The sequence below is a fragment of the Neoarius graeffei genome, chromosome 19 (assembly GCF_027579695.1).
Source record: "Neoarius graeffei isolate fNeoGra1 chromosome 19, fNeoGra1.pri, whole genome shotgun sequence".
Lineage (NCBI taxonomy): Eukaryota > Metazoa > Chordata > Actinopteri > Siluriformes > Ariidae > Neoarius > Neoarius graeffei.
The window spans coordinates 7,317,315-7,327,378 of record NC_083587.1 but is presented as its reverse complement, the minus strand read 5'-3'; the positions used below and the strand labels follow the sequence as shown (position 1 = coordinate 7,327,378).

At 41.6% G+C, this 10,064-nt stretch overlaps 1 non-coding gene across 1 annotated transcript; it reads right to left on the bottom strand.

Moving 5' to 3' along the window:
• Positions 1–9,322: 9,322 nt before the first annotated feature.
• trnae-uuc (transfer RNA glutamic acid (anticodon UUC)) lies at positions 9,323–9,394 on the bottom strand. Its single transcript has one exon. It is a non-coding gene; the product is annotated as a tRNA-Glu (tRNA).
• Positions 9,395–10,064: the final 670 nt, after the last annotated feature.

Here is a 10,064-nt window from a genome sequence, read left to right as displayed (position 1 = left end):
TGCCATATGGACCTGATATTTTACTGATTGTTGCCCATTTGGACGCGATATATTTTTAAATAACATCTCGTTGCCATTGTCGTGTGGATGTAGCCTCAGTACTGTCTCCCTAAATTATCATGATAATGGAGGAAGCTTTCCTACATGCAAACAGTAAAAACTTAAAAAAAAACCCCACAATTTTCCATCCTTTTTTGGTTATGTTGTTTTCAGGACAGGAGAAGCCTTTTCCTGTTGAGGGAAGTGTTGTTCAAAAGAAGAGATTCTATAGTTCTTTTGCAAAATGGCAATTGATTCCTTGTATCTGAATGTGCCATTGAAATAACACAACTGATTGCAGGACACAGGAACTTCAAATACACACATGAGATTGCCTCAAAGAGAAGCGCTTATGAATGTTTTAAAAACTAGTGCTCCTTTTTTAATTCATCTAATTGTGCCTCATTTTGAAAGTAACTTCAATTTCATAAAATCTAAAATGTATCTTTACTTGCTTGAATCACTCAAAACCATTCAAAATAGCAGAGGGACGTTGAAACGGCGCCGATTCTTGGTCAGAATGGTCGGTTTCCGTCGTAAGTCAGAAAATCAACGCTGAAACGGCGCCGTGAAACGTCGATTTCTCCGCCGTCGGAGAAGGTCGATTTATCACTGTTGAATCACCGTGGGTAAAGGTTGATCTGTCGACCGTCAGAGAAGGTCGAATATACGATGTTGAACCATCGTCACTTTTGCCGGCCAGTTTTCAACATTGGTAGGATGAGCAACTAATTCTGGCCCGTAGCCAGGGGGGATCGGAGGGTTCGTTCGATCCCCCCCGCAACACCGCGCCCCGGACACACACGCCCCTCAAGATTAAGATTTATTCATTTGTTCATGTCCGATGAATATACATTGATTCACATTTAAATTTACAATATCAAATCCAGACTAATCAAAAAAGAAAAGTAGACTAAGTGAGGACGAGTTAGAAAAACGGGTTCATTTCTCCTATGTTTATGTTTACACGTTTTGTTCAGACTGCTTTACACCCCAATCCAGTGGGTGGCGGTAATGCCCCCATTTGACCCCTTTCACTGACGTCACCCGAAACCGGAAGTAAACAAACCCTGCGCCACATTGGAAGACCAACAAACTCGTGATTAGGGGGAAATAACGGCAGCGCGCGGTATGTGAACCCACGAGGCACTTGGTTCATCAAAAACCTACAATGGTAAACTTTTGTGCTGTGTTAGGGTTCTAACAAAGCTGATGGGAAAGGTGAAAAGAAGTCTTTCTACAGAATACCAGCTGTGATTGAGACACAAGCAAACCAAGGAGCTTTCTGCCAGGAGACAGAGAGAGGATTTAGCTGCTTTATGCAGAGCGGATCTGAATACTTCAAGTCTGTTTTGTTACTGGTAAGTCACTAGGCTAGAGTGTTGTAGAACATTTTTTTAAATGTTTACTGAATAAAAACATCCTTAATTTTATCAAATATTCTCTACTCTATATTTCATTTCTTTCTTTTGTTTTAATTTTCCTCCCTCCATCCCTCTTTGGATTTTAAATATAGTTTTTCCCCATGTCCAAATAATGAGGTAGGGTGGCATTTAGAAACCCACAGCCTACTGCTGACTTTCTTTATCAATGCTGCATCAAATTAATTTTGGTTATGTTTTTCTGTTTCCATGTACAGGTGTCTGCACCGCAGGAGGAATAGGCCACAATTATAAATTATAAATAAATCATAAAATGTTTCTAAGAACTTGTTCAAGTGTGTTCTGTTCCTTATAAATGTTAAAAGTTATGCCTCATTAGATAGCTTGACAAACATTAGGAGAGGTGCATTGTTGCATGCATTTTTATATCCTGTTGTACATTAAACAGGACGTAGCCTACGCACATTGATATAAATTAAGTTTCACTTTCATGGTTGAAGTATGCATGTGTGTGTTCATCCTAGGCAAGAGCCCCGATGCTTTATTGTTAGCTAGTTTAATTTAGCCTGTTTTGCTTAATTTGTAGCCTTCCTGTTGTACATAAAACAGGAAGTAAAGTTGGATGAATCATCGCCAAAAATTAAACTATAAATCGACCGAAATCCGTAGTTGAATAAAGGGTGAAAGGGGGTCTATTCTCTGTCGGCCACCATCCACTTTTCAACGTCGTTTCAACGCAAACTCGTATGAGCAAAGCGGTGTTGAATCAACGCCGGTGATCCACGATGATTCGACGGCGTATGGTCGAAGAACATGCCGATGATTCCCCGTCGAATCAATGCCCTTTTGCTATCTGGGATAGCGCTTACCAAAGATTCAGAAAGGTAGTAGACATTTTTAGGGTATCATTTGTGACAAAATCACAGACAGATGGTCTTCTTCTTTGTATCTTCTCTTCTTTTATCCAGCATGAATAAAAATAATAATAAAAAGTCCCAAGACAAGGAATGATCCTTTCAGCCTCGAATTTGCTCCATTTTGGCAACCACTCAGGGATTAATGCATTGGACCTGAAATGCACTGGGGTTCTTTTCAGTGCAAGTTGAAGCCTGCCTTTATGGTGTTAGCTGGTGGTGTCAACTGACCCTTTTATAGTGTTTGCCAATTAATTTCACCAAGGGTGTCATCTATTTCATTTACGTTACAGAACTTTGAAAATGAGAATGCTGTCAGATTTGTGGAAATCCCAGTTTCACAAATGTGGTCCCAGAATATGTTCGGTGCAGGACATTTGATATTGTTTTCTCATCAAATGCATGCACTTCCCCCAGAACTGCTGGTAATTAGCAGAATAATAGAATGAGGTGTGTTGGGAGAAGAGAAAAAAATAATAGAGTGCAGCACAAGTTGCTTGGAAACTGTCCATGAAGGCCAAAAACCCTTTTGCTTTCTTACACTCACAGCTAATATACCCTCCGAATCAGGGAATCAAACCCTGGGCTTCTGCGTGACAGGCAGAGATACTGGCCACTATACAAACAAGGATAAAGTTCACCACCTTGTATAGATGATGGACAGTTCCAAAAATTTTTAAAAACCAGCCCCAAGACAAGGAATGACACTTTCAGCCTTGACTTTGCTCCCTTTTGGCAATCACTCAGGGATTAATGCACTGGACCTGAAATGCACTGGGGTTCTTTTCAGTGCAAGTTGCCTTCCTTCAAGGTGTTAGCTGGTGGTGTCAACTGATGTTCGGTGCAGGAGATTTTATATTGTGTCTTTACTGACCGTTTGTCCCTGCTCAGAGAAATGCTGAAGATTGATTACTAAATTAAATAATAATGGGTCTTTTAGACAGTGCTGCATGTTGTTCTGCATGGCTGCTGACTCCCATCATGGACCCCAAACACTTTGGCACTGGCTAAAAATGGTCTTCAGAGGCTCCATTTCCTGAGGACTCTGAGGAAAGCAAAACTGCCTCAACAGCTGCTGATGAACTTCTACAGGTGCACAATACAGTCACTGATCACACACTGCATCACTCGGCCTGCACCTTGGAAGATAAGAAGACCCTGCAGCACATCATAAAAACAGCTCAGTGGATCACAGGCACTCCACTTCCATCACTGGAAGAAATCCATCACTCCCGGTGCACCCGCAGAGCCAAAAACATTATCAAGGACCCAACCCATCCTGGACACAGACTCTTTACCCCCTGCCCTCTGGAAAGCGCTACAGAACTCTGTACGCCCGCACAACCCGGCTGAGGAATAGTTTTTACCCCATAGCTATCACACTACTGAACTCACAGCACTCACTGCCTCCACCAACTAATCCACAGGTCTGAACAGCACACCTCCACTCACTTACTGCTGCTATACTACTGTGCAATACAGCCCATGGCATTTGACCGGTTCTGTATATTCTCATCTCATCTCATTATCTCTAGCTGCTTTATCCTGTTCTACAGGGTCGCAGGCAAGCTGGAGCCTATCCCAGCTGACTACGGGCGAAAGGCGGGGTACACCCTGGACAAGTCGCCAGGTCATCACAGGGCTGACACATAGAAACAGACAACCATTCACACTCACATTCACACCTACGGTCAATTTAGAGTCACCAGTTAACCTAACCTGCATGTCTTTGGACTGTGGGGGAAACCGGAGCACCCGGAGGAAACCCACGCGGACACGGGGAGAACATGCAAACTCGACATTGAAAGGCCCTCGCTGGCCACGGAGCTCGAACCCGGACCTTCTTGCTGTGAGGCGACAGCGCTAACCACTACACCACCGTGCCGCCCTCTGTATATTCTGTGCTGTATATTATTATATCAACACTAATGCAATAACATACTAGTACAATATTCCTCTATGTGCAATACTCATGCACTTTATCATATACATAATCTTACTCCTTCATTTGTACATATTACCTCAATAATTCTGAACATCAGCACTATTTAATTTCTCCTAGGTTTGGTGAGAAAAGCAAATGCTAAACATCTTTTGCAATGCTCAGCTGTAATTGTCGGGGTACAGTTTTGGTTTACCTATGATATTTTGGTCAAAAGAGAGTGTACATGTATATTAATTTATTGTAACACAGATTTGAAAAATGATAGGCTTTAACACACCATTTATTGTGAGCATTGTGTTTATAGAAGAGAAAAGGCCTGGGAGTAGACAGTGCTGAGTATGTTCATTAGAGCGCTGGCTTTATTTTGACAGATGGGTTTGATGTTTTGCATGTTGGTTTATTTTGCCCAACTGGTGAAATGAATAAGATTTCCCTGTAAATGAAACTTGGAGTTTAAGAATGAGGTCAGTGTTGGCAAAAAATGCAGCTAATTTAGAACTTTATAGATTCAGTATTAAATTTTGCATTTGAGAGAGCTGATAAAGTAAGGTCTGAGTGCAATGCTGGGTTAAACTTAACAAATCAACAAGTTGTTGTTTTTTATTGGCTCCTTGTTGTCCTTAATTAGTCATTAGCCTAACCATTGTTTATTCATTGTTAATCATGGCTAATCTTTAATGATAAATTATTGTTGGTCACTATTAAATTAAACGTGTTCAATCTGTAAGTGTTTACAGGTATATTAGATATACAGCTATACTGGCCTGTGCCAAATACTCTAATGATCTGATCAAATTGTGCAAGACATTAATTTCATTGTACCAGAAGTTTTCCCTCTCCTTTATTATTATCCAAACAAAATACATCTTATTGTGATTTCCTATAGACCCTTTGCGCACAACCTGACGCATCACGTGATAATTTCACCTGGGTGACAAACAAACACAGTCTTTTGTGCAAGCGAGGCCTGATCTGTCTTCAATATGGTTCATTTTTGCTTTTTTTTTGGTTGTTCAAATCATTCAAATCAAGAAATAGATAAAAAGGTTTATCATCTGCCTGCTATCAAGAAAAATGTTAACAAAGAGAAGCAAATGCTTCAAGAACAATGAAGAAATGAGTGGTTAAAAAGAATGCAACAAGAGGATCTAAGCCTGTGCAAATACCCACATTTGTATCGAGCATTTTATTTCAGGTAAGAACTTGTATTAAAAAAATAAAAATAGAAAGTTGTAAATCAGTATGGAAGAGTTTGCATAAGAATCTCATTTTATTTCTGTTCGCATTCAGGTTAGCTTCTTCATGAAAGTGTTCAAATTTCTTATAGGTGAACCAGCTTCCTTATTCGACAAGGAAAACCCAGATTGGGCAACAAGTGAACAACTCTTTCAAAAATTCACTTTTGTTTAATTGTATTGATATAGTGCTTTGAGCGATGAATTGACATAAATGCAACACCAACAATTCAAGAGTTCCATCAATGACCACGTTCAGATTCTGTTAAGGAAATGGTCATACGTGTCCTGTCTTTCATTTGCGATGTGATTTGCTGAACATTTTGCACATTTGTTTGACATTTGAGCATTTACAAGACAGTACATTCCTTGAGGAATATGCAGATTGGTGTATGAGAAAATGACCCTGTGGCACTCTGAACTAACATAGCTTGATATATATATACACATACAGTTTATTCCAAAGATACCATTTATTGAAATAGCTGAATGAATTAGTGAACTAATACTGATCAGATATAGCAACGATAGTTGGAACCCAAGGAACAGTTCAATATAAATGGTGATACAATATGTACAAATAAGAATCAGTAGTGTATATGATGATAACTAAGGCAGTAATGGTGATCAGAAGTAATAAGCTACAGTGGGGGCAAAAAAGTATTTAGTCAGCCACCAATTGTGCAAGTTCTCCCACTTAAAAAGATGAGAGAGGCCTGTAATTTTCATCAAAGGTACACTTCAACTATGAGAGACAGAATGGGGAGAAAGAATCCAGGAAATCACATTGTAGGATTTTCAATGAATTAATTGGTAAATTCTCATTCTCATCTCATTATCTCTAGCCACTTTATCCTTCTACAGGGTCGCAGGCAAGCTGGAGCCTATCCCAGCTGACTATGGGCGAAAGGCGGGGTACACCCTGGACAAGTCGCCAGGTCATCACAGGGCTGATACATAGACACAGACAACCATTCACACCAATGGTCAATATAGAGTCACCAGTTAACCTAACCTGCATGTCTTTGGACTGTGGGGGAAACCGGAGCACCCGGAGGAAACCCACACGGACAACATGCAAACTCCACACAGAAAGGCCCTCGCCGGCCCCAGGGCTAGAACCCAGGACCTTCTTGCTGTGAGGCGACAGCACTAACTACTACACCACCGTGCCGCCTAATTGGTAAATTCCTCGGTAAAATAAATATTTGGTCACCTACAAACAAGCATGATTTCTGGCTCTCACAGACCTGTAACTTCTTCTTTAAGAGGCTCCTCTGTCCTCCACTTGTTATCTGTATTCATGGCACCTGTTTGAACTCGTTATCAGTATAAAAGACACCTGTCCACAACCTCAAACAGTCACACTCCAAACTCCACTATGGCCAAGACCAAAGAGCTGTCAAAGGACACCAGAAACAAAATTGTAGACCTGCACCAGGCTGGGAAGACTGAATCTGCAATAGGTAAGCAGCTTGGTGTGAAGTAATCAACTGTGGGAGCAATTATTAGAAAATGGAAGACATACAAGACCACTGATAATCTCCCTCGATCTGGGGCTCCACGCAAGATCTCACCCCGTGGGGTCAAAATGATCACAAGAATGGTGAGCAAAAATCCCAGAACCACACGGGGGGACCTAGTGAATGACCTGCAGAGAGCTGGGACCAAAGTAACAAAGGCTACCATCAGTAACACACTACACCGCCAGGGACTCAAATCCTGCAGTGCCAGATGTGTCCCCCTGCTTAAGCCAGTACATGTCCAGGCCCATCTGAAGTTTGCTAGAGAGCATTTGGATGATCCAGAAGAGGATTGGGAGAATGTCATATGGTCAGATGAAACCAAAATAGAACTTTTTGGTAAAAACTCAACTTGTCGTGTTTGGAGGAGAAAGAATGCTGAGTTGCATCCAAAGAACACCATACCTACTGTGAAGCATGGGGGTGGAAACATCATGCTTTGGGGCTGTTTTTCTGCAAAGGGACCAGGACAACTGATCCGTGTAAAGGAAAGAATGAATGGGGCCATGTATCATGAGATTTTGAGTGAAAACCTCCTTCCATCAGCAAGGGCATTGAAGATGAAACGTGGCTGGGTCTTTCAGCATGACAATGATCCCAAACACACCGCCTGGGCAACGAAGGAGTGGCTTCGTAAGAAGCATTTCAAGGTCCTGGAGTGGCCTAGCCAGTCTCCAGATCTCAACCCCATAGAAAATCTTTGGAGGGAGTTGAAAGTCCGTGTTGCCCAGCGACAGCCCCAAAACATCACTGCTCTAGAGGAGATCTGCATGGAGGAATGGGCCAAAATACCAGCAACAGTGTGTGAAAACCTTGTGAAGACTTACAGAAAACGTTTGACCTCTGTCATTGCCAACAAAGGGTATATAACAAAGTATTGAGATGAACTTTTGTTATTGACCAAATACTTATTTTCCACCATAATTTGCAAATAAATTCTTTAAAAATCAGACAATGTGATTTTCTGGATTTTTTTTTCTTATTTTGTCTCTCATAGTTGAGGTATAACTATGATGAAAATTACAGGCCTCTCTCATCTTTTTAAGTGGGAGAACTTGCACAATTGGTGACTGACTAAATACTTTTTTCCCCACTGTATATGTTAGGGGTGGTGGAGGTGTGTTGAGATTAGGATCCAGAAGCAGAACACACCGACAGTAATCCAATAAATAATGAGATTTAATCCAGGGAGAGGGCATGGCAAAAAGGGTATACAAACAGTATAGAAAAAACAAATAGCAAAATAATCCAGGAAAAAAGAGACAAAAAACTTGACAAAAAACGAGGCAGGCAGGACAAAAAACACTGACTATGTGAAGACAGTTCAGTTGATTGAATGAGCCAAGTCAGGTGTGCTGCTGCATGGCTGGAATGAAAACCTGCAGCCACACGGCCCTTTATGGATCAGTTTGGACACCCCTGATCTAGAAGGAATCTTGTTTTTAGTTCATCGACATTGAAAAAGGGAAAAGGAATCCAGTTGCCTTTTCTCTTTGAAACACTGCGTGGGCTGCAGTAACTAACTGGTTCAATTATTATTACAACTCTGCGAAGGTCAAATACATTGAACTTTGGCTAAAGTCTGGTATCAATAGCTGGTTCTTTGTTCTCTGTCCTTCTGTACCGCCAATGCACGGCTTCTCTCTTTCAAGTATGGAATCCACCACCAGAGAGGGGATCCACCGCCAGAGAGACAGAATTTCGGTGCCGCCACGGGTTTAAAGCAGTCATGACATCACTGTATTTGGTATCTGGCATCGTCTCTGTCCAATACCGTTATGGGGAGTCAGAAGAATGGGCAGAGATAGAACATGGCATCGAGTACAGAGATTGGTGTGTTTAAACTGTACTGTGAAAGGGTTACTATGGTTACAGGCATGGCAGCTGCCCCTACATCAGATGTTGGAAGAACAGCTGGATGCACTGGCACCCATTTGGTCTGGTGTAGTGAAAACCCGGATGCTTACCCTTTCCCTCTGTACAGGTTTGAGCCTACAGTGTTAAAAAATAGCTGTAATGCTGAACACCGGCTGCTGTGGTCAGATTCAGAGTACAGCCTTTGTGCTTTGTTGGAGTTAACAAACAGCCAGGCCCAGGACCTTAGATGGGGTAAGAGAGAGCTAAGCTGAGTAAGCCAGGAGTGAATCCTGGAATCTTCTGCACTGTCATCAGACTTATTGTCCCATCATGACACCAAAAGGACTCATGAAAGCAAGAGCCTATAGAATGAAGATTTCACTCAAGGTCATGTGACTTGCAACTAGAGTGATACAACAAAGAAACATTCCCATACTGGGAGTTGAACCCAGGCCACCTGGGTGAAAGCCAGGAATCCTGACCACTAGCCCATATGGGACAGCCTTGGTGCATAAAGGCCACCTTTGAAGTGCTTTGGCCATTGGTGAGAACTCAGGCATTTTCCAGAAAAGTAGCTGTCAATTTTTATTTTATTTAGTCAGGCTAGAAAAGATTACAAAACCATCTCTAAATCGTTTGGACTCCATCAATCCACACTCAGACAGACTGTGTATAAATGAAGGAAATTCAAGACCGTTGCTACTCTCCCCAGGAGTGGTCGACCAACAAAGATCATTCCAAGAGCAAAGTGTGTAATAGTCAGCGAGGTCACAAAGGACCCCAGGGTAACTTCTAAGCAACTGAAGGCCTCTCTCACATTGGCTAATGTTCACAACAATGGTGTGCATGGCAGGGTTGCAAGGAGAAAGCCACTGTTCTCCAAAAAGAACATTGCTGCTCATCTGTAGTTTCTAAAGATCACTTGGACAAGCCAGAAGGCTATTGGAAAAATGTTTTGTGGATGGATGAGACGAAAATAGAACTTTTTGGTTTAAATGAGAAACGTTATGTTTGGAGAAAGGAAAACATTGCATTCCAACCTAATAACCTTTGGCTCTTTTTGAGATGTGCACATTTCTATGACAGGCATTGCCAGGCCTAGATTTAATAATGATAAGAGGGGTCCAGTGATAAAAATCCAAAACACTGATCTAATAATATAGATTCTA